We start from the raw sequence: 26,569 nt of genomic DNA, 5'->3' as shown, positions 1-26,569 counted from the left end.
ATGAAAGAGCCGGAGCGGCAGGCGCTGCAGGACACCCTGCACCAGGCGGTTATCAGGAAGATCATCCTCCTGCAGAGCTTTTTCCGGATGGCCATGGACAGGAAGACTTTCCTGAGACTGAAACTCGCTGCTGTGAGCATACAGGTGAGATCAACCCCCTGGTGTTAGCTAGATGACCGGTGCACCCTGCATAGAGCACAATCCGTGGCCTAAACCAGGGGAGCGCAAACTGGGGGGTGCCACATTTTTGGAGCCTGGCGCTTAGAGGTCCAGCGCTCTTCCCCACAATATTTAAATTATATGCTGGAGTCTCTGTAAGTCTCTTACCTTGTCTCCGGCGGCTTCTGGTGACGTGTCACCATGGTAATGCGGCGTCACATGACGTTGTGACATCAGAAAAGAGACGGTAAGGGGGGGCGCACGCCTGGCCTAAACTTTTTACTGTCGGGGGAACAATGTGTTGCAGGCACCTCCGGCAGTGAAAGGGTTAATGATGCTACGCATTCAAACCTTGGGGCTTTGTTTGTTTGTTTTTTTTCCCCGTATATAGTTTAAAAAATACATTTATATTGAGTGCGTGAGGCCCTGCGTCTCCCCCTGCCCCACAGAATACCAGCTGGAGCCTCTCACCGAGGGGGGGACCCCTGCGGTGATCTCCCCTGACAATGAGATCTATCGCTGGAGGGCAGGGGCGGCGCATGATCATCCGAGCCTCCCCCTCATCCCCAAAATGGCTGCCGTGAGGCAGTGAAGGGAGGCGAGGTGCACCTGCAAACCGGAGAAGAAAGCGACTGACTGAAACTTGATCTGGCTATATCTCGGGAGGGCTACCGCCTGAGACAGCTGAATTCTCCCACACAAATTAATAAAAATCAATGCACTGTCATCTTCACCTTCCCCCAGATCCAATCACCTTCCCCCAGATCCTGGCGCACTGAAAGGGGGCTTGTATCCACTGACTTATAACAGCACGTTAACCAGAGCGGCCGCATGTCAGCTCAGCTCCGACTATACACGGCGCATAAACATTCCAAAAACCACAAAAAAACAAAACTAACACCCGAAAAACTATTTCAATAAAATTATATAAGTCCTAGCAGCCAAAGGGGCGCGTGCACGCAATCTACAAAATGACCGCGCGACGCGCATGCGCGTCAAGGAGCAAGATGGCCGCCTGATCCGATAGCTCAGCCCCAGAACCCTGCATCTAACCACTATTCAGCGATATATCAGCAACAGCCAATCCACTAACCCTCCTCCAATAATGCCTCGCAGCTCTACGCCCAAAAGTATGTCTTCCAAGGTTAAGAAAGACCTCCTGCGGGCCAGCGCGTCCGGCAGATTTCTTCGGAAAGCAGCCCGGGCAGGCATAGGCAAGCCAAGAAAGCGTTGGGACGCAGGGGGAGGGGGAGTCAGAAATGGAGGGCTCCGGTCCCCTGAATTCCACCAAGCAGGATATAGATGACTTATACTGTACATAAAACTTAAATCTGCATTTCAACTAGAAATTCAAAAAGCTGTAAAAGACCTCCGCGGGGATCTGGCCCATGTGGAGGAGTGGACATCTGATTTGGAGGCCAGGGTCACGGAGTTCAGGGGGGTGCAGGACTTTCTAGTTCAGGAAATGGCCACTATGAAAGACGAAGTGGCAGAGCTCAGAGAGATGCAGGAAGACCAGGACAATCGCTCCCGGAGTAATAACATCCGTGTGCGGGGCATACCTGAGAAGGTAGATGACCTCAATGACTTCCTATCAAGGTTGTTTACCATGCTATGCCCTGATCTGTCTGAGTCTCAAAAGCTAATGGATAGGGCATATAGGGCCCTAAGACCTAGGGCCCCTAATCAGGAGAAACCGAGGGATTTCATCCTGCGCCTTCATTATTACAGAACAAAAGAATCAGTCATGACGACGGCCAGTAATCGTGAGTTTATTGAATTTGCTGCGGAAGGGCGTCCACAGGTGTTATGTCACAGGTGCTTAACCCGAGTTAGTGTTTGACTCAAGTCATTAACCTGGTTAGACAGGAGACCGAACCATTGGAGACACTTGGTGGCCTCAAACTTTTTTCCTTTAAAAAATGATCTGTGTCTTGTAGAGGGGGCGGGGCTTCTCTCTGCACACAGACACGCCCCCCTTCTCTTGCTGTCTGTTTCATGCCCCAGTTTTCAGCAGCATGGGGGATCGGAGCATGCCCCCCCCCCCAGGTGAAAGTGTGTGACTTATGATTATGATTGTGTGTGTATTGTGTGTGTGTGTGTATTGTCTGTGTTGTTTGTGATTGTGTGTGTGGTGTGTGTGTGATTGTGTTGGTTGTGATTGGGTGTGTGTGTTGTGATCATGTGTGTTGTGATTATGTGTGGTGTGATTGAGAATATGTGTTGTGATTGAGTGTGTATGTGTGTTGTGATTGAATGCAGTGGTGCGCAAACTGGGGGGGCAACGGGGCGCAAGATTATTTAGGGCGGCGTCCGGCGAAACCTGGCTGCGCGGGCCTGCAGACTCTGTGCGCGGGAGGGCGAAAAAACTGTGCAGGTGGTCAAGAAGATGTGCACGGGCGGGCAGCCGAAGATGTGCGCGGGCGGCCGAACAGGATAGTGCAGGTGGCGGCCACGTGATGGTGTGTGTGTGAAGTCAAACGCCCCTCCCGGTGTCTGCCCTGCAATAGCGCTGTGGTCCTGCTCTCCTCCGCTGGCAACCTGCTTCGCTGCGATCCTCTGCAAGTGAGAGGGTCGGCTGCCACTATATCACTCATACTATGAATGTGCAGAAATAATGTAAAAAAACTGTGAAAACACAACATTGAAAACGGGAAAAAATAATAATAATACTGTAGATAGGAGTTTGGATGACAATGGGGATAGCAAGCCAAAGAGCAGGGAGGGGAAGGAAAAAAAAGGGGGGGGGAGAGAGGGAAGGGAGGTAGCAAAGAAGTGGATGAATGCCCCCCCAAAAGGATTGCCTTTGTGCACGCATGCTCTCCCAAGCATGGCTTGGGGAGACAAACAAAATTGACCTTGAAGTGCGCTCAGCAGCAGTCAATGCACACACACACAGCCACACACAAAAATAGCCCCGATCCAAGCTTGCAAAATTATGCAGGACACCCTGTGCTCATGCTTGGAGAGTTGGTGATGTCACCGCTCTCAGCGGCAGCGTGGACGCAGCCTAATTTTGCAAGCGTGTGGTGTTGAAATATGTAAGTATTTAGACATATTTGTATTTACATTGTATACCGTTTAATAAAGGTTTTTTTTTTCCATTTGATTTTGATTACATCAGGCAGGGGGGGCCCGAGAAATTTCATGGATGAAAAGGGGGGCTCGGCATAAAAAGTTTGCTCACCCGTGCTGTAAAGTATACCTGTACCATAAATAAATCGGTGAGGTATTAACAGTGGCAGCCCATATTTATGAATGGGTCACTAATGCCACACTATAACTAGGTAGATAGTACCCCCTGGGCACCACTGACAGACGTGCACGCGCAGGGCTTACTCACCCACCGCTCCCACTGTATTCGCACGGCGATCAGCTGCGGTTCCCTGCTGCTGCACTATACAGCCACGAGGAGTCTCAACTTTGGGGTTCAAAGGGGGTGCTATCTACCTAGTTCATTTTTAATCCCCAATATAATAATGGTTGGACGGTAATGTTAAAATAATATCTGTCTTACCAGGTACAGGAAGATGGAGGAGAAGAGGAAGCAGGAAGCCCTGGAACAGGAGAACAGCGCGCAGGTGGCTACCCAGGTATACAACGCAGATGAGGAACGAAGCGCGGAAAGGAAGGAGGGAGAGAGCGGTAGTGCTGACAAGTGTTGGAAAGACGGTTGGCGATGAGGAAACCCCTGGGCAGGGAATACAGAGACGTTAACACAGCTTTTAAGCACAGCATGGGAATCAGATGCAAAGCCAGAAAAACCCCTCACAGACTAGCTGTGTTAACAGCGAGCATTAGCTTATAAGGATTCCATTTTAAAATTTGAAAATGGACATCAGGCAAAAGATGACACGATATGCTCATTTGCATGTCATTTCCCAGAATCCTTTGCAGCAGTGGCATGCAAATGAGCACACACTGACACCTTTTGCTTCAAATCCATTTCGACGTGGACCCCTAGTAGCTTATGCTGCATTACACAGCTTTTCAGCACAGCGTGGGCTAAGATGCATAGCCCGTAAACCTACCCACAGACAGCTTTTTTTTTTTTTTTTTTTTCTCCCGAGAGGGTACACCCTCTCGCTCATCGGATCCCAGTCCACTTCAGTGGATAGGGAGCTTGCCTTTGGACTGTCCAACCGAAGTCAGACCCGCCCTCAGTGCACAGTTTCCCTGAAGGTTTCAGCCCGAAAGCCTAGGTCTCCAGGGACATTGATGCCTTCCTCCGTTCGGATTCAGGACATCCGTCTCTGCCTCCCTCTGGCCCGAGGCCCGCAAGGGAGTTCGCATCGTCTCCCCTCTTTCGAGGGTTGTGCGGGTGCACCCCAGCCCCGAAGGGCTGGTTGTTCGAATGCCATCCCCCCTTAGCCCGAAGGCTCAGGGGTTCTGTGGTCCGGGGCCTGGACACCACCTCTCAACGAGCTAGAGGGCCAAATGCTTGCCACAGACCTTTCCTACTGAAGCCCCAGATAGGATGGTACTGCATTTGGTCATAGCTGTGCAGGCCGAGAGGAGCATTCATATCGCCTTGATCTAAGCCAAAGGGCCAAGGCACCCACAGACAGCTTTTTCGACCTTGATGGGTCTCATCAGTGTGGGGTTGGTTCCCACAGACAGCTGTTTCGACCTTTTGGGCCTCAATGTGAGGCTGGTTATACTGGCTTTGCAATTTGAAGCTTGGATAGGTGTTCACCACATTTAGTTAAGTCATGGTGGGTTAAAAAAAGGGACAAAAAACTCTCTACAGCAAAGCATATAGCAAATGGAAATATTACTGTGTGCTCATTTGCATGTCTTAGACAGGTCTGCACCCTGCCTTTCACCATTATCACTCAGCACACAGTGTTTCCATTGAAGTAAGGGATTCTGGGAAATGACATGCAAATGAGCACACAGTATATACATATACAGACACACTTACTTTGGGCCTTCCACTCTGTGACGTCAGCGTGCAGGAAGTTGCGGTGCACACTTCCGGTGCACACTTCCGGTGCACGCCGGCATCAGAGAGACCCAGCGTGGGACAGTGCAGGAGGCATGCCAGCAGCTGGGGAGATGCCCGGGGGCAACAAGAAGCCCGACCAGCGCCGACCGGGCTCTCGCGCAGTTACGGGCAACCCAGGACAGGAGGAGAGCCGCATGTAGGTGCTGAAAGAGCCGCAGGTTGCCGATCTCTGCCCTAAGCGGAGCTGCTCATGGCTGTTTTTGCATGAGCTGCAGGTTTGGTGCATTGTCCGTTATAATAGGAGCATGCATGTCGCAGCATGATTCTGCAGGGATCGCTCGGCTCTGCATGCAGCAGGTATCGGCAGCTCTCACTTCTGCATGGTTTGGCTCTCACCGCACCGATCAATTCCTGAAATCATTTTTCAGCGTCATCTCCATCTTTCATTGTCACGCTTTGCCCGAGGGAACATTGTTCGGGGAGAATGTAGAACAATGGTGCAGGGATTGCAGGAGTTGCTTTTGTATGGGATTCATAGCGGATAGAAGCATGATTGTTAAACCCGATGTTCATAGAGAGAGAGAGATATGTACAGGGGGGTCCTCTGTTATCCGTCGGAAACCGTTCCGCAAAACGGCGGCTTGCGAATCCAATGTTAATCCGTGGGGGTCGAATAATCCGTTCCGACATTGCATAATGCGTTCTGCGGAATGCATTGTGACGCGATGGATAATGAAGCGACGGATAGCGAGCACCTGTATATCCTTTTTCCAACCAAAAATTTTGTATTGAGCGCTTGGCACAGGCAAAAAATTATCTAACAACACATTGTCATATATCACAGTAACCACAGCGCCGCCTTATTCTGCAACATACATGATCAGACTTACTGGGGAAACTAACTGACGTACGAGACTACACACAGAGACAGCAGGGGGGGAGGGGAAGGGGTGGGGGGAGGAGAAGGGGTGGGGGGAGGGTTGCCGTCTGGAAAGCTGCCCGCTCTTTGCTGATGGGTGTGGACCTCAACTACTCCAAAAGGCCTCCTCTAATGGCTCATGACTCTCCCACCGATCCCTGAAAACCCCGGTCTGCCCTACCTGTCTCTGCAGCGTCCCTCTTCAGAGCTCCCCCATCCAAGGAGAACGCGTGTTTCACTATTAAAGCAGTATATTGGAGGCATCTACCCCTGGGATATCCGTTTGGGCCAGCCATGGAGCCCAGGTTTTTAGGTAATTTGTGCCGGTGTCGTTGACCAAACTCGTCAGCTGCTCCATCCGGCAAACGTACCAAATTTTGTTCCGAATCTTTGGGATATTTGGTAAATCGGGGTGCTTCCACAATGCTGCGAGTTCGCATCTTAGTGCTGTCGCAAAATGTGCGATTAATTTGTGCTCCGATCTGTTTAGCCCCCGGGTGCGCCTGCCAATTGGAACAACCAGGGGTCCAAAGGGACCGTGTGTCCGAGAATCCTCTGTAGCCAATTCCTGATGTCCTCCCAGATTGGGGACACCTTTGCGCAACTCCACAGCATGTGCAGCAAGTCCGCCTGTTTCCCACATTGTTTTGGGCACAATGGGGGGTAATCTTTGACAAACTTTGCTAATCTCATCGGGGTGAGATACCACCTCATTAGGACCTTCTACGCGTTCTCCTTTAATGTGGTGCATATAGAACTTTTTGCCGCCGCTAGAACGATAGTGTCCCAGTCCTCGTCATCTAAAGTCTCCCCTAAGTCCTCCTCCCACCTAATCCGATAAGTAAGTTTGATGTCTTCGTCCTTCGCGGGACAGACCACCTCTCTATAGATATCAGAAATAAGTCCCACGGTATCCGTTCCTCTTGAACAGAGCTGCTCAAAATTTGTTCGCCTGGGGCGTTTTGGTATTTTGGTAAAGAACGCTCTAATCTGGAGGTAACAAAAGAATTCCGAGTTTGGCAACTCTTTTTCGGATTTAATTTGCTCAAAGGTTTTAATTGATACTCTACCCTCCAGGTGTAAGAGCCTCATAAGGCCCTTCTGCTTCCAAATTTCGAGGTCTTTACTCTGCAGGCCCGGAGCGAAATCAGGGTTACCCACAAATGGGGTCATTAAAGAGTGTCGCCTGGTAAGCGCATACTTGAATCTGCTGCCCTCCCATACCGCCAACAGGTTGCCCACCGCGGATAGCGGGATACTGAAACTCTTAAACACTTGTTTTGGTAGCCAAATTAAGTCCTGTATCTCCACTGGGGAACAGCACTCTTTTTTCCAGCATCACCCACCTCCTTAGGCTAGGGTGGGTGTGCCACAGTATGATTTGTGCCAATTGGGCCGCTTTGAAATACGACAACAAGTCAGGTACCGCCAGACCTCTTCTGTTCGTAGGCCGAATTAGAGTGCTACTTTTAATGCGTGGGGTCTTGTTACCCCAGACAAATCTCACCATAGAGGCCTGCAGCCGGAGGATATCATCTCTGGCCACTTGTAAATGGAGTGTCTGGAACAAATACAGAATTCTGGGGAGAAGATTCATTTTTAAACTGGATTCTGCCAATCCATGATATTCCATAACCCAACCATCGCCTGAGATACTCCTTCAGAGTCCTTATCAGTCTGGGGTAATTTGCTTTATAAAGGGCGCTATAATCATTTGTGATGTTAACCCCTAGGTATTTTATGTGAGAGGCTTGCCATTTGAAGTTGAAATTTAGCGCTATTAATTTTTCGGTGACCTTGGGAAGGTTAATGTTAAGCACCTCCGTCTTTGACTGATTGATCTTGAAGCCTGATATCTTATTAAATTCCCCCAGCAGACTGAGACATTTGGCAGAGAGGTAAGGGGCTGTGATAATGTTAAGATAACATCATCGGCGTACAGGGCCACTTTATGTGACTGCTCCCGGACTTGGATACCTGTTATATCGGGGTTGAGGCGTAAATGCTGTCAGGGACGGGATAGTACGGCCTTTATAATTTGGTATGGGTGCATGAACCTCTGCTGCCAGTGGCAGGATAGCACGGCCTTTATATTTGGGAATGGGTGCAAGGACCCCCTTCTGCCAGGGATGAGATAGTACGGCCTTTATCTTTGGGTATGGGTGCTTGGACCCCCTGCTGCCAGGGACGGGATAATACGGTCCTTCTATTTGGGTATGGGTACGATGGTCAGACCTCTCAGTCGCTACTAGTGCGTCCGTTATCCAAGGTCCTCCGGGCCCCCTGTCACCCCCCCATGCTTTTGTCACTGCCGGGGGTCTGTCTGTGACCTTCCGGCGCTGCACACATAATCTCGCGAGAGCACGAGTCCCCGGCGCCATTCGCAGACGCCTGCTGGCGGCCCAGCCCGCCACCTCCAAGATGGGGGTCTGGTCACTTACGGTGACGCACATCCGGACGCCGCCATTTTCTTGCAGGAAGCCCGCGAAGACGGCTGCTCTCCCGCCAGTTCTTCCCGCCATCCAGCCTTATGCATCCGTCCGCAACCTATTCTCCTTGGATCTGCTCTTGCCAACCCGAGGTGCTGCAAGATATGGGGAATGTGCACTCAGGTGTCCAGAACTTATTTTATTAAACCGAACTTCTTAAACTTAGAAAACTCGTTTGAGCAACCGGCAACAATGTCCAAAACCTTCGTCTCAGTCCTCGTCACTTTCCTCCGTGCCACGGTTCTCCCGGGACTTTCCCGCCTTCTGCCACCCCTCCCCTGGCACTTGTGCTCTCTTTAGGCCCTCCGGGGGGCTTCTTTCACCCCCAGTTTGCACAGAAAGTCGTCGCCCTCCCCAATCTCCTTCATGGAGATGGCCTTCCCGTTTTTCAGTACCAGCAGGCCAAACGGGAAGGTCCATCTATATCGAATTTCCCTGTCATGGAGGATTTTTGTGATGGGCTGTAGCCGACGTCTTCTGTTCAGGGTTACTGGGGAAAGGCCCTGAAAGATCTGCCGGGAGGCCTCTTCAAACGGGCAGGCGCACTCGGATTTCGTTTTTTGAAACACTGCCTCCCTGGTCCGAAAGTAGTGGAGCTTGGCTATAACATCTCGCGGTTGCACCGTCGCCACTGGCCTACTACCGCAGGGCCCGGTGACAACGGTCCATCAGGAGTTCCCCTTCTGGCAAGTCCGGGAGCAGCGAAGCCAGCCAGCGAGACACAAATCCCTCCACGTCTGTCACTACTTCCTCTTGCCGGTCAGCCAGCTCTGCGATTTGGATATAGTGAAAGAGTGGTGCTCTAAAATACTTAGATCTGTGCCTTGATATTGAAAGGAAAAGAGCTGAATACTGGGTAATAATTATTGAGATAATCAAGCACAAAACCTATCAAACGGCTCTAAAGTACCCTGAAGGTAGGGGTAGATGCACGGAGACACCCCCCCTGCCTCATTAGGTTGGCCCAGGTAAACGTGGGCTTGAAGATAAGTTGATTTTTTGTCAGCTTTTTTGATGGATTTGGTTGCGGCCGCCATCTTTACTTCCAGGGCTCCAGTTCTTTCCCCAATAGTTTGTACATCTTTGCGGAGCTCCTGGATCTCTGCCTGCAGTACGGTTTTTAGATCCCGGTAGAGCCGATCGAAGTCCCCTATGCAGACCGGCCGCTGCTCCGGGCCCTCCGCTGTATCCTCCTCACGTTCTGAGTCGGAGCCGGCATTTGAAAGAGGCGCCATTTCTGCCTCCGCTGCTCGCAAACTGGAGCGGTTTAAGTATCTTCTCAGATCTCCCGTATTCTTCTTTGTGCCCTGCGGAGCCATCCTCGGTAGTTCCCTTCTATGACTTGGGCTGCTTTGGGGTTAATAATCTACTTTTTCCGTGGTTAAATCACAGTTTATTGATCGGTGGGGGACGGAGCTCAGGGCTTACACATCCAACCACCTCACCATCGCGCCTGTATATCCTTTTAATGCCCTGCTTTGCCCCCCTTGCAGAGTAAAAGCCCTGACGGCATTGAGCTGAGAGCCGTGGAGGAGGAGAAGCAGCAGTCGGATCTGGAGGCCACCACTGAAGAGAGATAGCGAGAGAGAGAGTCCGAGATGGCGACGGGCTGCTTTGCCACCTTTAAGTGTGCGTCTCTGCAGGCATGCTGGAGGTCCTTACACGGAAGACGCCACAGGAGTGCAGGCCGAGTCCCATTGTGTTAATGTATGTATGTATGTATGTATGTATGTATATATGTATTGTATGTCTTTATTTATATAGCACCATTAATATACATAGCGCTTCAAAGTGGTAATACACGTGACAATCATATAAATAACAAATACAAATAACAGATCATGGGAATTTGTAGGAAGAGGAATCCCTGCTCCCAAGAGCTTACAATCTAATTGGTAGGTAGGATGAACGTACAGACAGTAGGAGGGTATTCTGGTCAGTGCGTCTCCAAGGGGCCAAGCTTTATGTATCGTGTGTATAGTATTAGCCATGGAGCTACTCATATGCTTCGTTAAGCAGGTGTATTTTAAGGTGGGTCTTTGCTCTCTATGCCAACTTCAAGGTCATTAATACACAAGTTAAAAAGCAGGGGTCCCAGCACCGATCACAGAGGTACAGTACTCCACTCACGACTTTACCCAACCTGAAAATGTTCCATTTATGACAACTTTCTGTTGTCTTTCATTCAACCACTTTTCAATCCAGGTTCAAATATTTTTTACAGAATCCAATTTGCTTTATTTTGTACATTAATCTTGTGTGGAACCATATCAAAAGCCTTTGCAAAATCTAAGTAGACCACAACGATTATGGGGCCTATGCAGAGAGCAGCGCTATTTCGAAATTCGCCATTTTTTGGAGAAAATCGCGCAGAAAGCAGCAGAAAATGGCGAGTTTCGAAAAACGCGCCAATTTTTCTTTTCTAGTTATAAAACTCGCCTCGCGGCTGGCGAGAACCTCAATCTCGCCAGTTTTAAAAATATCCGTATGCAGAGAGGCGCGAACGGCATCTAGCGGCTGTTCGCGCCAACAAAATGGCGCGATTGTCTCAGTTTTAACTCGCCAGAAAAAACTGCCGCTCGCGGCCATTGCAAAGGGAAAAAAAAAGCCGCAAATTTGTTTTAACACATTTCTGAAGCGCGCATCTCGCCAATTTAAACTCGCCACACGCATCCATGTTAAACATAGCAGAATTCGCACTTTTCTGCATATGGAGATTAAAACTCTCCAAAAAAGCTACTTTTTAATAAATTCGCCAATTTTAAAATTCGCTGCTCTCTGCATAGGCCCCTTAGTATTTTCTATATATACATTTTTGTGTCATTTTTAATCCCCAATATAATAATGGTTGGACGGTAATGTTAAAATAATATCTCTTACCAGGTACAGGGAGATGGAGGAGGAGAAAGGGGAGATAGAGAAGAGGAAGCAGGAAGCCCTGGAACAGGAGAACAGCGCGCAGGTGGCTACTCAGGTATCCAACGCAGATGAGGAACGAAGCGCGGAAAGGAAGGAGGGAGAGAGCGGTAGTGCTGACAAGTGTTGGAAAGACGGTTGGCAATGAGGAAACCCCTGGGCAGGGAATACAGAGATGTTAACAGCTTTTAAGCACAGCATGGGAATCAGATGCAAAGCCAGAAAAACCCCTCACAGACTAGCTGTGTTAACAGCGAGCATTAGCTTATAAGGGTTCCATGAAAAATGGATTTCAGGCAAAAGGTGACACGGTATGCTCATTTGCATTTAATTTCCCAGAATCCCTTTGCTGTAGTGGAAGCACTGTATGCTGGGTGATAATGGTGAAAGGCAGGGTTGCAGACCTGTTTATGGCATGCAAATGAGCACACAGTAATATTTCCATCTGAGATATATATATCGCAAATGGAAATATTACTGTGTGCTCATGTGCATGTCTTAGACAGGTCTGCACTCTGCCTTTCACCATTATCACCCAGCATACAGTGCTTCCACTACAGCAAGGGATTCTGGGAAATGACATGCAAATGAGCACACAGTATACACAGATATACATATAAGACAGACGCTTACTTACTTACATTGGGCCCGCCTCTCTCCGGGCCGCTCTGTGACGTCAGTGTGCCGGAAGTTGCTGCGCACACTTCCGGTGCACGCCGGAGTCAGAGAGGCCCGGCGTGGGACAGTGCAGGAGGCATGCCAGCAGCTGGGAAGATGCCCGGAGGCAACAAGAGGCCCGACCAGCGCCGACTGGGCCCTCCTTCAGCTACCAGCAACCCAGTGAGGGAGAGAAGCTGCATCTGGGGAGCGACAACACAGGACAGGAGGAGAGCCCCATGTAGGTTCCTGAAAGAGCCGCAGGTTGCCGACCCCTGCCCTAAGCGGAGCTGCTCATGGCTGTTTTTGCATGAGCTGCAGGTTTGGTGCATTGTCAGTTATAATAGGAGCATGCATGTCGCAGCATGATTCTGCAGGGATCGCTCGGCTCTGCATGCCGCAGGTATCGGCAGCTCTCACTTCTGCATGGTTTGGCTCTCACCGCACCGATCAATTCCTGAAATCATTTTTCAGCGTCATCTCCATCTTTCATTGTCATGCTTTGCCCGAGGGAACATTGTTCGGGGAGAATGTAGAACAATGGTGCAGGGATTGCAGGAGTTGCTTTTGTATGGGATGCATAGCGGATAGAAGCATGATTGTTAAACCCGATGTTCATAGAGAGAGAGAGAAATATGTACAGGGGGTCCTCTGTTATCCGTCGGAAACCGTTCCGCAAAACGTCGGCTTGCGAATCCAATGTTAATCCGCGGGGGTCGAATAATCCGTTCCGACATTGCATAATGCGTTCTGCGGAATGCATTGTGACGCGACGGATAATGAAGCGACGGATAGCGAGCACCTGTATATCCTTTTAATGCCCTGCTTTGCCCCCCTTGCAGAGTAAAAGCCCTGACGCATTGAGCTGAGAGCCGTGGAGAAGAAGCAGCAGTCAGATCCGGAGGCGAATCCCAGATCCTGATGGAGAGGATCCCGTCTATCAAGGAGAAGTGAGTCCATGTGTGTTATTGTGTGCAACACGCAGCGTGTGTTTGCAAAGTGGGGTAGGGCTTTTACATGGGAAAAGAAGAGAGGCATTTACTTTGGGGCATATGCAGTAAGCGTTCATAAGCCACTTATCGGCCAAAATGCCTACTGCCTTCTCCATTTTTAAAGGGTCCGCGTGATGTAATCGCTCCGGAGACCCCCAGCACATCTACACTAGGAATACAATACAAATATAAACAATGTTAAAATGAATTACAATAGCGGCTATCCGGGAGCGGCTATGTGGGAGCAGGGGGTCTCCTGAGCTGAACCGCTTTTATTTGAGCCTCGGGGACCCCGGTATGGAGCATCAGCTGCCAGTGTCGCCACCATTTTTAAAGGGTCCGCGTGACGTAACCGGGTGATTAAAAATATCTTGTCCTGTAACTCGGGAAGCAGGGGGTCCCCAAGGCTGAAATCAAAGCGGTTCATCTCAGGAGACCCCCTGCTCCCGCACACTATTATTAACAATTACATTCAAGCAGCTTCATTACCTTAGCGGCTAACCCAGTGGTTCCCAATCTGCACCCTGGTGCGCCGTGGCTTGCCTAGAGGGGCGCCGCGATTGTCCCTCCCCACCATCCCTCCTTAATGCCTGCCGGGCCGCAGGGGATTGGCTGCAGGTCAGAGGAAGCCGGGGGCGGGGCTTCCGCTTTGTGCACACAGTGAGTGTGTGTGTCTGCCTTCCCGCTCCTGGCTCCTCTGTCTGCTGGTGGCTGCGCGGTGTCCTGTCCCCTTCTACCCCGGATGATAGAAGGCTGGGGGGGGAGTTGTACATTTGCCTGTCCTGGCGGTGGGTGCAGGGGGAGGCGCGGTGCCGCCTGCATGGATTTCCTGCCTTTCCCCCCCCCCCCCTCTCCTCCAGTCCCCCCCTCTAGTCACTCACATCCGTCGCTGCCTCTGCTCTCCACTGTGTGTGTATCAGTGACTGTGTGCAGGGGGAGGCGGGGAGCTGCCTGCCTTTCCTCCCTCCTCCCCTCCCTCCCCCCCAGTCACTCACATCCGTCGCTGCCTCTGCTCTCCACTGTGTGTGTATCAGTGTGTGTGTGTGTATCAGTGACTGTGTGTGTGTGTGTATCAGTGACTGTGTGTGTATCAGTGACTGTGTGTGTGTATCAGTGACTGTGTGTGTGTGTGTGTATCAGTGACTGTGTGTGTGTATCAGTGACTGTGTGTATCAGTGACTGTGTGTGTGTGTGTATCAGTGACTGTGTGTGTATCAGTGACTGTGTGTGTGTGTGTATCAGTGACTGTGTGTGTGTATCAGTGACTGTGTGTGTGTATCAGTGACTGTGTGTGTGTGTGTGTATCAGTGACTGTGTGCAGGGAGCCGCCTGCACAGATCTCATGTCTTTCCTCTTTCCTGTTTCTGAGAGAGAGTGTGTGTCTGAGAGAGTGAGTGAGAGTACAACTGTTAGGTATGTATATACACCTTTGTTTTTACTTTGGGCGCCGTGGATAAATCCTGATCGCCTTGGGGAGCCTTGAACAGAAAAAGTTTGGGAACCACTGCTATAGGTCATCCATTTAAGGGGTTAATATTACACCCATACGTGGACTAAGAGTGGTCTATAAATATAGAGATAGATGTAAGTATATTGATGTGTAGGAATGTGCGCCCCTATTTTGACCCGCCTCTAAAGTCAATACGGGTCCATACAAAATTATTGTCCCTATATATCCCTCGAACCCCATATTAGGTATTATCAAGTCTAAAGAAAAGAGTAATTTCTCACTGATTAGAGTAGACCAATAGAGGGAAAAAAAAGCTGTGTGTGCTGTGCACGCGCATAGTAAGTGAAACTTCTTTGACTTTTGTCACAGAAATTGACTTATAACACGCGTGCTCGGCACACATGTGTCAGTCAGTGTATGTGTCAGTCAGTGAGTATGTATGTGTGTCGGTCAGAGAGTATGTATGTGTGTTTGTTTGTGTGTGTCGGTCAGTGTGTGCATGTGTGTCGGTCAGTGTGTGCATGTGTGTCGGTCAGTGTGTGCATGTGTGCCGGTCAGTGTGTGCATGTGTGTCGGTCAGTGTGTGCATGTGTGTGCATGTGTGTCGGTCAGTGTGTGCATGTGTGTCGGTCAGTGTGTGCATGTGTGTCGGTCAGTGTGTGCATGTGTGTCGGTCAGTGTGTGCATGTGTGTCGGTCAGTGTGTGCATGTGTGTCGGTCAGTGTGTGCATGTGTGTCGGTCAGTGTGTGCATGTGTGTCGGTCAGTGTGTGCATGTGTGTCGGTCAGTGTGTGCATGTGTGTCGGTCAGTGTGTGCATGTGTGTCGGTCAGTGTGTGCATGTGTGTCAGTCAGTGTGTGCATGTGTGTCAGTCAGTATGTGCATGTGTGTCAGTCAGTGTGTGCATGTGTGTCAGTCAGTGTGTGTGTGTCAGTCAGTGTGTGCATGTGTGTCAGTCAGTGTGTGCATGTGTGTCAGTCAGTGTGTGCATGTGTGTCAGTCAGTGTGTGCATGTGTGTCAGTCAGTGTGTGCATGTGTGTCAGTCAGTGTGTGCATGTGTGTCAGTCAGTGTGTGAGTGAGTGAGTGTGAGTGAGTGTGTGTGAGTGTATCAGTCAATGTGTGTGTGTGTGTGTGTGTGTGTGTGTGTGTGTGTGTGTGTGTGTGTGTGTGTGTGTGTGTGTGTGTGTGTGTCAGTCAATGTGTGTGTGTATGTGTGTGTGTCAGTCAATGTGTGTGTGTGTCAGTCAATGTGTGTTTGTGTGTGTCAGTGTATGTCTCTCTCTCTCTGTGTCGGTCAGTGAGTGTATGTGTGTCAGTCAGTGTGCGTGTGTATGTGTGTCAGTCAGTGTGCGTGTTTATGTGTGTCAGTCAGTGTGCGTGTGTATGTGTCAGTCAGTGTGCGTGTGTATGTGTCAGTCAGTGTGCGTGTGTATGTGTGTCAGTCAGTGTGCGTGTGTATGTGTCAGTCAGTGTGCGTGTGTACGTGTGTCAGTGTGTGTGTGTACGTGTGTCAGTCAGTGTGTGTGTGTGTGTGTGTGTGTGTGTGTGTGTGTGTGTGTGTCAATGTGTGTGTGTGTGTGTATCAGTCAGTGTGTGTGTGTCAGTCAGTGTGTGTGTGTCAGTCAGTGTGTGTGTGTCAGTCAGTGTGTGTGTGTGTGTGTCAGTCAGTCAGTGTGTATGTGTGTGTGTGTGTGTGTGTGTCAGTCAGTGTGTGTATGTGTGTCAGTGTATCTGTGTCTCTCTTTGTGTCCTGCCCCCTCCCTCCTGACTCCCCCCACCCCAGGCAGAGCTGCGGACCCGCGGCAGCTCTGTCTGAGTCTCTCCTCCCCCACACCCCCACCCCCAGGGAGACGCGGCCGCACCGGGCCCGGCGTATGTGAGGGGCAGATACCCTGATTGAGAGCCCCCCCTCGGCAGTGCTGCGTTGGAAGCGGCGCACTCAAACCCCCGCTTCCCGCGTTACCGGAGCAGTGAGAGGCGAGCACCCCCCCGTGCTGTGCTGTCCTCGTTCAATCACGTGGATCGGGGAGGGATGGGGACAGCTGCATCTCCACTCTCGGCGCCGCTTCCGCTTCAGCCTCCGACGCTGCTACGAGGGGTGGGCGACTCTGCGCATGCGCTGCCTCGCATCAACGGATGCAGATAGCTTCCTGGCCTGCGGGACCCGGCGGTCAAATCTGCGCATGCGCCTCAACCTCCCATGTCTGTGTGGACGTGTGGGGGGAATAGCGGCTCTCCTCCTCCGGCCCCGGCGGCGCTCAGTCAGCGGGACACATGGAAGGGGAAGCGTAGTTAGGGAGGAGAGAGGCTGAACAGCCGGAGGACTTGCGGGGCTTCCGCCATCTAACTACACCCACACCCGCAGCACCGGAAGCTCTGCGCCAGCCACATTTGTACACCCATGGCAGCGGACGTGTGGGGTTAACGGCCGCCGGCGCCGCATGTCACAGCGGGTGCGTGGGGGGAACGGTGGCCGTTAGGAGCGGCGCCGGCGGCTATCGCCGCCGCATGTCACAGCAGGCATGTGGGGGGGAGGGATGGGGGAGCCGTGACGTTACTTCCGTTTCACATTTGTCCCCCATCTCTCCCGTTTTACCCCATCAGAATAGGTGCCACTAAAGAAGTTTCACTTCAAAATAGTAATGTACATGTATAAACATGGATAGTGATCCTATAAATAGATTAGTGGAAAAGTAACCCCTTTTATATGTCTAAGGGGAATGTTAATTAAGTCCATTTGTTATTAGATATCTCTATATAGAGAATATATTAAAATAATCACTGTGCTCTCTCTCTGTTGGTGAATATAATACAATTAAGTAAAATATAAAACCATTGGTTTACTCATATATATAGTGACTTATGTTCGATCTAATTAATAATTTGATCTAATAATGAATAGGGATAGCATTAAATTTCACCCCGTACAAGGCATGTATATGGTCAATGGGATGTCTTGTAATTGAAAACCACTCCAACGTGAATCATTGTTGTATCATTCTAGATGACTGTTGTAGACCCATTACAGGAAAGGTGAATAGATGAAGCCTTCATTGAGGCCTAATAGGCTCTGTGTTTGGAGTGTAAGGATCCATCTGCATTCTCTTCTTAACAGTTGTGTGTCTCAGTCCCCTTTTCGGGGTCCCATAGGGACATGCTCAATACTATTGCCAAGATGTTCCTGAATTGCATGCCTTGCTGCTGGGGTAGCCTGTGAATTTCTAATAGACCCCATATGTTCTAATATGCGAGTCTTCAGTACTCGATGGGGTTTTCACACAAACAATTTACCACATGCGTAAGTTAATAGATAAATCACCCCCGTAGTGAGGCAATTTATACAATCTCGAATGTCAAAGGACCTGGTGCTGCTCGAGTTGTTGAATTGCTTAAGAGACTTTCATGGACTAGCAAGCCTTGCACCTGCTGCAAGGGTACGAACCTTTAGGTTTCCCACTCAGCCATGTTCTCTTAGGGGCCCTACTGAAATGGCTATGGACCACTTTATCTTTGATATTTCTCGTACGTCTGCACACCATACTGGGGGTGTCCTCTACGACTTGTTTAAGATCTTGGTCCTCCAGTAACACATGCCAGTGTCGCTGGAAGATATCACGGACACCCTTCTATTGGTCATTAAATGTTCCAATGAACCTTATAGTGTCCGCCCCTCCGCCTCCCACATTTTTGGTGTTGACCAGATGGAGTTTTGTTCTTGAAGTGGTCGTAGCTCTTCGGTAGGCTTTCTTAATAGTGCCCTGGCTGTAACCTCGCTCTTGAAAGCAGTTTGTCATATCCCCTGCTTGTCTATGAAATTCCGAGATTGTTGAACAATTGTGCCTCAATCTGAGGAATTGACCAGTTGGAATGTTGTTTACCATGTGTTGAGGGTGATGGCGTTCTGCCCTTAACAAGCTGTTGGTGGCTGTGGTCTTTCTAAAGATAGACATTTGAAGTCTACCTTCTGAGTCTTTAGTGATTTTCAGATCTAAGAAATCAATACTTGTTGGACTAATCTGATAAGTAAATTTGAGATTGTGCGGGTTGGTATTCAATACATCGACAAATTTATTGAGGAGCCCTTCTGCTCCTCTCCAAATTAACAGAATATCGTCGATGTACTGAACCCACATCTCTACAGATTCTGTATAATCCTCAAGGGCGTCGCTGAAGACGACCGTCTGCTCCCACCAATCTAGATATAAATTGGCATAGGTGGGAGCACAGGTGGTCCCCATAGCCGTCCCCTGGATTTAATGGTAAAACTTGCGGCCAAAAAGAAAAAAGTGTTTGGTCAAAGTAAAGTCAAGCAATCTGAGAATGAATGTATTATGCAGTTTGGCATATTCATTACGGGCCTTAAGAAAATGTGCAACAGCATTCATCCCAACAGCATGCGGGATGCTAGTGTACAACCCCTCAACGTCTAGACAGACTAGAAAGGTCTGTCTGTCAATGATGACATCTTCCAATTTAAGGAGGACGTCTTTTGTATCCCAGAGAAATGAGGGCACAGCCCCAACAAAAGAACGTAGGAATTGATCCAAGTACACACTCGCATGGCTGGTGAGACCATCAATGCCTGAGACTATAGGTCTCCCAGGTGGAGGAGAATTTTGGGCAGATAGTAAAACGTTGCTAGTCTTGGTGTTTTCACTCAAATATATTCCAATTCAGCTTGGGAAATGACCTTGTTATCCAAACCTTCTTTGAGGATTGTATTTAGTTCTTTATAGAAAATTGGACTTGGATCAGTTTGTAAGACCCTATAACATTGCACATCACTCAGAAGACGTCTACATTCAGAGGCATAATCCTCAATATCTAATAAAACCACATTGCCCCCCTTATTGGAGTGCATGATAATACTTTGGTCCTCTTCCAGATCTTTGAGGGACAGTCTTTCTTTGTGGTTTAAGTTATGTTGATGTTTCTGGTTGGGCAACCCTACAAGGTCTTTGGTCACTAGTTTAGTAAAGACGCCTACGTTGGAGCAAGTCTCCATAGGGGGTATAAATTTAGATTTATTACGGAGGTTGGTATATGGTCCTTCCCCTCATGATCTTTCGTACTCCTCGAGAAAGCCGCACATAGTCTGAACACAAGCATTGTCTCTAAAATCAACATTTTCATAAGCGATATCACGATTGTTGTTACACAAATGCCTATTAAAAAACTTGTGTAGAAGCAGTTTTCTCGAGAATAAATTGAAATCCTTGACACATTCGAATATGTCCAAGGAATTGGTAGGACAAAAGGAAAGGCCTTTCACCAGTACACTTATATGATCCGAATTTAATACTTTCTTTGACAAGTTCATTACTTCGTTTTTTTGGACTGAGCTTTGTTCATCCCTTTCTTCTTCACCTGATCTTGGTACGGCCACCTTTCTCTGACTCTTAAGTGATCCACACGCGCCCAGTCATGTTTGTATGTTATGTGGACCCTGAAGCTATAATGTGACAAACGATTAATGCTTGGGAGCTGGTATGGTCGAGAATGGACAGAAGGTCCATCCGCAGACTACATTGTTATACCGGTCCATGTTCACTCCCATTTATTCAACACTTAGACACTGCAAGAGGATACATTTGTACCTTTACACCATGAGTTTCCTTAATATGGTTTACTGACAACTGTGTCAGTATAACTATCTGCATATATTGCGGTTATGGTGTTATTTGGTGCTAAACATGGACTTTATCGCTTTTTATATGTATTGGCTGATGGGTATATAAGTTTAAAATTAACCAACCGCACGCACATTTTTGTATAACTCCTATTGACACATTCATGTGTTTGTGGATTGTTGTGTGGCATTGACTATATATCATGTATCATATTTCAGTATTATGGCTATAACTGAAGCATATCCCACACACATAATATAGGTGTTTATTTTGCCTGGTTTATGCTGGTGTATGCGTATCAGGCTCACACTACATTTAGCTTTGGTTAACCGCCTATTCCCATTGTTCATAGAGTTTTTTATTCCTTATGTATATATTCCATGCATTTTTAAACATTGGTATAAATAAAACCTTATTATTTTGCGTCCGTATCCTACATGATCTATATAGGAAGTTGTGTATTAGTGAAGTCATTTACCCATAATCATTAATAGTGATCAAGGTTATGTATACCTTTAGGACTTATACGGTCACCACTTTGATAGCCACAGTGAGTGCTTATCGTAGGATTCTTTAGCACCAGATTACACCAAGCATTTCCTTGTGCAGACCGATGCCTCTGTGGTATCGGTGCTGTACTCAGCCAGGAGGGTGAGGAGGAGAGGGGGGGGGGGTGAACACCCCATTGTCTATCTGAGCAGGAAGCTGCTGCCCAGAGAAGTAGCTTATGCCACTATTGAGAAAGAATGCCTGGCCATTGTCTGGGCACTGAATAAATTACAGTCCTATCTGTATGGCAGGTCAATTACTGTGATAACTGATCACAATCCCCTCAGTTGGGTACAGGGGGAGTCGTGGGAGAATGGCAGGTTACTTCGCTGGAGCCTTGCCCTGCAGGATTTTGACTTTACCATACAGCACAAGAAGGGTAGTGAGCATGGTAATGCCGATGGACTCTCCCGTCAGGATATCCTCTGCGAGCCAAAAGCTTCAAGGACATCCAGGCTTGCGGAGCCACCTGATGAGGTGACTGCCACAGAGCTGTGAAAGCGTAGAAATAAAATCAATGAGTCAAGGGTTCAAAGTAACAAGTGAGTTTATCAGCCCCATGGTACAAGTGAGAGAGAATTAAAAAAGAACTCATGCCTCTAAAGAAATATTGCTTAGTATCACATTTTTATACATTTCAAAATGAGTAATACGCCCTTTAAGGGGGCTGGCTTAGAGATAAAAAATATATGATGACTTATACAAAAAGACATTTTGATACCTAAATATGCTGCATACGCTATATTCTTATCCTATAATTTACCATAATGTGGGCCTCTTAACCTTGTGACATATAGGAGTTACTGTGTCCAGCCCTGTGTGTATTGTAGCTGTCAGATAACAGAACCTAAGGTCAGCAGAAATATCTAAGACAGGAAAAACCTCTTACGATTGCATTTTCAATTCTTGCATGCCTCGTAGGAATTACACAAGGGCGAGTTACATCTAGAAGCGATACACAGCAGAATCAAACATTCACAGTTCATACACGAATAAAACAAATAAGCATACATACAAGCAAACACTCAAAATGGCGGTTAGGCCAAAATGGAGGTGATGATAGCCACACACATTATCTCAATCTTCACAGAGCCTTCATCTTGAGGGGAGAGGTGTGATGGCAGGGGGTAACCAGGCTCTCAAATAAAGGTTAAGCCCATTTTGGTTACCCCTGATTCGTGTATAAGGGTCCAAGAGAGTTAGCTTTTGGATCCAGTAACATTGTATCTTTCCAGTGTATTGCATGTAATAAAAGTATTTTTTGTGTTTTTTTCCCTTTCCGGGCATGCAATCAAGCAGGGATTGCTAGGGTATGAGTTTCAAGGGAGGTTTTGCGGAGGAACCGTTGACCGAATGTGCCTAAGAGGTTGGGGTCTGGAGTTGTTGGTTCCCTCATAAATGTACCTCCAGAATCATGCCTGATACATGTAGACACATTGTCCCGGCAATATCTCCCCTTGAAAACGCAAGCGCGACTCACCACTAGGGTACCCTGCTTCAGCACAGCCCAGAAAGGTGAATGAGGCACAGGGATGAATAGGTATCCCTGTAGCTGAGGGAATCCCTAGGTTAAGGGGGGTACCCCAGCTAGTGCCAAGGTGACCCAGAACCTATATAGGGTTTGTGGGTACCCCAACAGTATATAGGGTTGAGGGGGGACTCAGAGTCCAGACTAAATCCAAGGGAAAGTGTGTGGGGAATAAGGCAGGCAGAAATAAAACCACAACATGTTCCCTTCTCTATCCCCCATACTCAGAGACTTAGAAGTATATTAAAACTATACTTTAATAATGTACTGTAATGTACTGTCCTTGTACATTCGAAATCGATGTCCAAACAGGATGCGCGAGCTAACCCATAGGCGCCGGTAAGTCTGCTGGACATCAGCGTTCAAAGCAGTCGGAGGATGCCAGAGGTGAAAATAGCATTTGGTCAGCGGGGAAAGGCGGAGTACCAGGTCCGGAGATCAATGGCAGTCCTCCGGTCATAAAACAAATTAAAAAATAGATACATTAATCCACATTTGGCTAAAATTGGAGAACAGCACATACATAAAGTGTGTGTATGTATGTGTATCTCTCTCTCTCTCTAGAGATATATATATATATAGAGATATATATATATATATATATATATATATATATATATATATATATATATACTGTCATAGCAATAGAAAATTATGTGTGCTATATGGCTTAGAGTAATATATAATTTCACATAGAGTGTAGTCTTATTTAGCTTGTAAAGTCCCATAATAATTCAATATATTGATTGATACTGTATGGATTTTAATACTTTCATGTTATAATTCAATTTATCGAATATTAAGCACCCAACTATGACTAATAAACAAATTGATTGAGAAAGTATGAATGATTTTAATGACTAAAATTCATTATTGATTATTAACTATTGACTCAAAATAGGCATTTGGCGAGAGAGTGATGGTGAAGGTGAAAGAAGACCAGAGCAACAGCTACCACGCCATGGAAATTAAATTATAAGTGATTGATGTGATATTATGTGATTAATGTGTGATGATAATTTTAATATAGATAAATGTTATAAAAACACATCTATCTATATATATATATAAAATTGAAAGTTATTTGATTGTTAGTAGATGTGGGGATTCTCATTGGTCCGTTAGTCCGCCCGCCCATGGAACGCCTCCCCCACGACTCTCATTGGCCAAGAGGTACGCTGACATCACAGACACACCTACTCCACTGTGACACACACAGACACACACATACTGCCACAGACTCTCACCCCTGCAGACTCACCATACCTCCTGAGACTGTCACCCCCCTGCGGACTCACACACCGACCTTGGTAAGTGTAACCCACTTTCCAACCCCCTCACCCACAGCTCACCTCCCCGCTGGCTCCCCCACACCATCATCCACAGCTCACCTCCCCTCACCCACAGCTCACCTCCCCATCATCACCCGCACCTCACCTCCCCACTACATTCCCCCTCGGCGCACCTTCCCCTCTCGCGTCGCCCTTAACCCTGCTTGGCCACAGGGGGGAGCGCGGATGGCTGTCCCCTGGGGCGGCCGGTGGGGGGGACACGGGGAGCCTCCAGCCTTCCCCCTTGCGCGCCTCCAGCCTTCCCACAAGCGACACCAATGCGGTAGCTGCCGCCGTCTTCCCCCCCCCCCCCATAAATCTCCCTCACCCGCAGCTTACCTTCCCCCTCGGCGCTCCTTCCACCCTCAGCTCCACACTGAAAATTTATCGCCCGCCCTCCACACTCCCTTCCCGGACGCTACAAACCCTGTTGCCGCTCCGCACTAGCCGCTACACACTCCATTTCCGGCCGCTCCGCACTCAAAATGTCCCGCCCACCCTCCACACTCCCTTCACGGACGCTACACACCCTGTCGCCGCTCCGCAGTAACATTTTCCGCCTCACCCTGTCGCCCGCTACACTATAAAAATTTCAGCATTACCGGACGCTCCACACTACCTTCCCGCACACTACGCACTCACTATTTTCACCCTGTTGCCGCTCCGCACACAAAATGTCCCCCTTCACCTCATGATTCACACTCAAAATGTACGCCCTCCCGCACCCTCAACACTCCCTTCCCGCCAGCTACGCACTCTAAATTTCGGCATTACCATAAGCATCACCCTGTCCACGCTCCGCACTCACCATTTCAGCCTTCACCATTTTCACCCTCTCGCCCACCATCAACACTCCCTTCCCGCCCGCTACAAACAACCCTGTCGCCGCTCCGCACTCTAAATCTCACACTAACACTCAGCACACTCTGCACAAATATTTAAATCACACTCACTTCACGCCCGCTGCGCAACACAATTTTACACATTACCGTCACCATCACACTGTCGCCCACACACCGCTGGTGAAGCATGCGGCGGGGGCGGCGGCGGAAGAGTGTACGCGGGAGGAGCGGGCCATGCCGGCATGGCGCTGGAGGGAGAATGTGCGCGGTTACGAGCTGGGGGGAGTGCGGCCGCGCGGCTCCACTGTTCTCCTCACCCCGCGGGACCGGGGGGAGGGGGGAACAACCGCTGCCTACCGGGGGGAGCTGGCTGAAGGTCACGCGCGCCGCAGGGAACATTTACTGGGGAGGGGGGGCACCCACAGTCACTGGCAACCCAGTCTCCCCACCCAGTCTCCTCCCCCCACCCACTCTCCTCCCCCCACCCACTCTCTCCTCCCCCCACCTATTCCCTCCCCACCCACCCAACCCCGTCTCTCTCCCCCACCCACCCAACCCTGTCTCTCACCCACCCAACCCCATCTCTCACCCACCCAACCCCGTCTCTCCTCCCCACCCACCCAACCCTGTCTCTCTCCCACCCAACCCCGTCTCTCACCCACCCAACCCCGTCTCTCCTCCCCACCCACCCAACCCTGTCTCTCTCCCAAACACCCAACCCTGTCTCTCACCCACCCAACCCTGTCTCTCCCCCACCCACCCTTCCTGTCTCTCCCCACCCACCCTGTCTCTCCACCCACCCACCTTGTCTCTCCCCACCCACGCAGGAAAATATAATCCTGGGCAAGTCCGGGTATGTCAGCTAGTATATAATAAAGATAAGTGATGTGTATTAAAGATAAGTAATACATATACTTAAATGTGAATGATTTACTATATTTGTGTGTAGATTTAATAATAAAGTGATTATTGTTATTGTGAATTAAATTATATATTAAAAACGTGATATAATATCTAATATGAGTACTGTATTGTGTAGATATAGAGATCCTCACCACGAGACCCAGTATAGCTAAGTTATGGAGGGAGCGTAAAAACACTCAAACCAGACCTCCATTGACAAACACCAACAAGGCGAGAGGAACTCAAACTCACAATACTGTGCCGACATCTATGCATTCATTAAGGCCTTTTGAACCTAGAATGTCCAACATATAGATCCCGTACGTTTCTCTAATAGTTAACTTCTTGAATCTATCCCCAGTTAGTAGGGAGGCTGCAATGACCTCAATACCCATGACAGAAAAGGAAGTTGGATCCTTATTATGTTTTTCACTGAAATGCCTTGAAAGGCTATGAGTTTGTAGGCCATGCAATATGCTGCGGCGATGTTCCAAAAAACGCGTGCGCAGTTTGCCCAACATATTGAACACCACAAGAACACATTAATATGTAGATTACATGTGTAGGCAGCTAATATAGCCTTGAGCAGTGAATGATTGTCCATTTGAATGTGAAATGACTATCTGATTTATTAAGATGTTTACAAGTCAGACATCTTGTCCTACCACATAGGAAATTCACATATTTAGAACGTCCACCCAATACTTCTACTACATTTCTGTTTTTTAATGTGCTTTGTGCTACCCATGTTTTTAAACTCCTAGCCTTTTGAAAAGTAACTGGGATCCTTGCTGGTAATTTTGACCCAATAATTTGATCATTTCGCAATATTCCCCAATGTTTATTGAGAATAGATTTGATTTTAAAGGCAGCATTGTTGAATTGTGTGATAAATAAAGGTGTTTTTGAATAACCAGATGTTAATGCCAATTCTTGTCCCTTACTAGCAGTTTTCTGATGATTGTTTTTTGACTTCTCTAAGAGAGAACTTCGTTCAGTTCATAGTGATTGTTCAATTGATGTTTGGATGAATTTCTTATCATATCCCTTCGATACAAACCAATCCACTAAAACCCCGTCCCTGAATCACAAAATCAGAGTCAAGAGAACAATTCCTCATGACTCTGGGGATTCAATCAAAATGACTGAGCCGCTGATTGAGCCACCAGTGCTGATGCAGGGATATCCTTAATCTCAAAAAACAAAACTGCGCTACTACCTAACTACCTATAAAGTTTAAATGTATAAATATAT

The 26,569-nt window shown here is 48.4% G+C and overlaps 1 long non-coding RNA gene across 2 annotated transcripts; it reads left to right on the top strand.

The window, feature by feature from the left end:
• On the top strand, positions 1–25,045 carry LOC142502245 (uncharacterized). Of its 2 annotated transcripts, XR_012803689.1 has the most exons (7): positions 1–144; positions 1,506–1,729; positions 3,680–3,752; positions 10,009–10,222; positions 11,399–11,489; positions 12,931–13,038; positions 23,141–25,045. It is a non-coding gene; the product is annotated as an uncharacterized LOC142502245 (long non-coding RNA). The 2 variants fall into 2 exon arrangements; XR_012803690.1 differs by lacking the exon at positions 1,506–1,729.
• The last annotated feature ends 1,524 nt before the right edge of the window (positions 25,046–26,569 follow it).

This window comes from Ascaphus truei, chromosome 9, assembly GCF_040206685.1.
Source record: "Ascaphus truei isolate aAscTru1 chromosome 9, aAscTru1.hap1, whole genome shotgun sequence".
Lineage (NCBI taxonomy): Eukaryota > Metazoa > Chordata > Amphibia > Anura > Ascaphidae > Ascaphus > Ascaphus truei.
The sequence above is the reverse complement of the archived record's forward strand: the minus strand, read 5'-3'. Positions and strand labels throughout refer to the sequence as shown.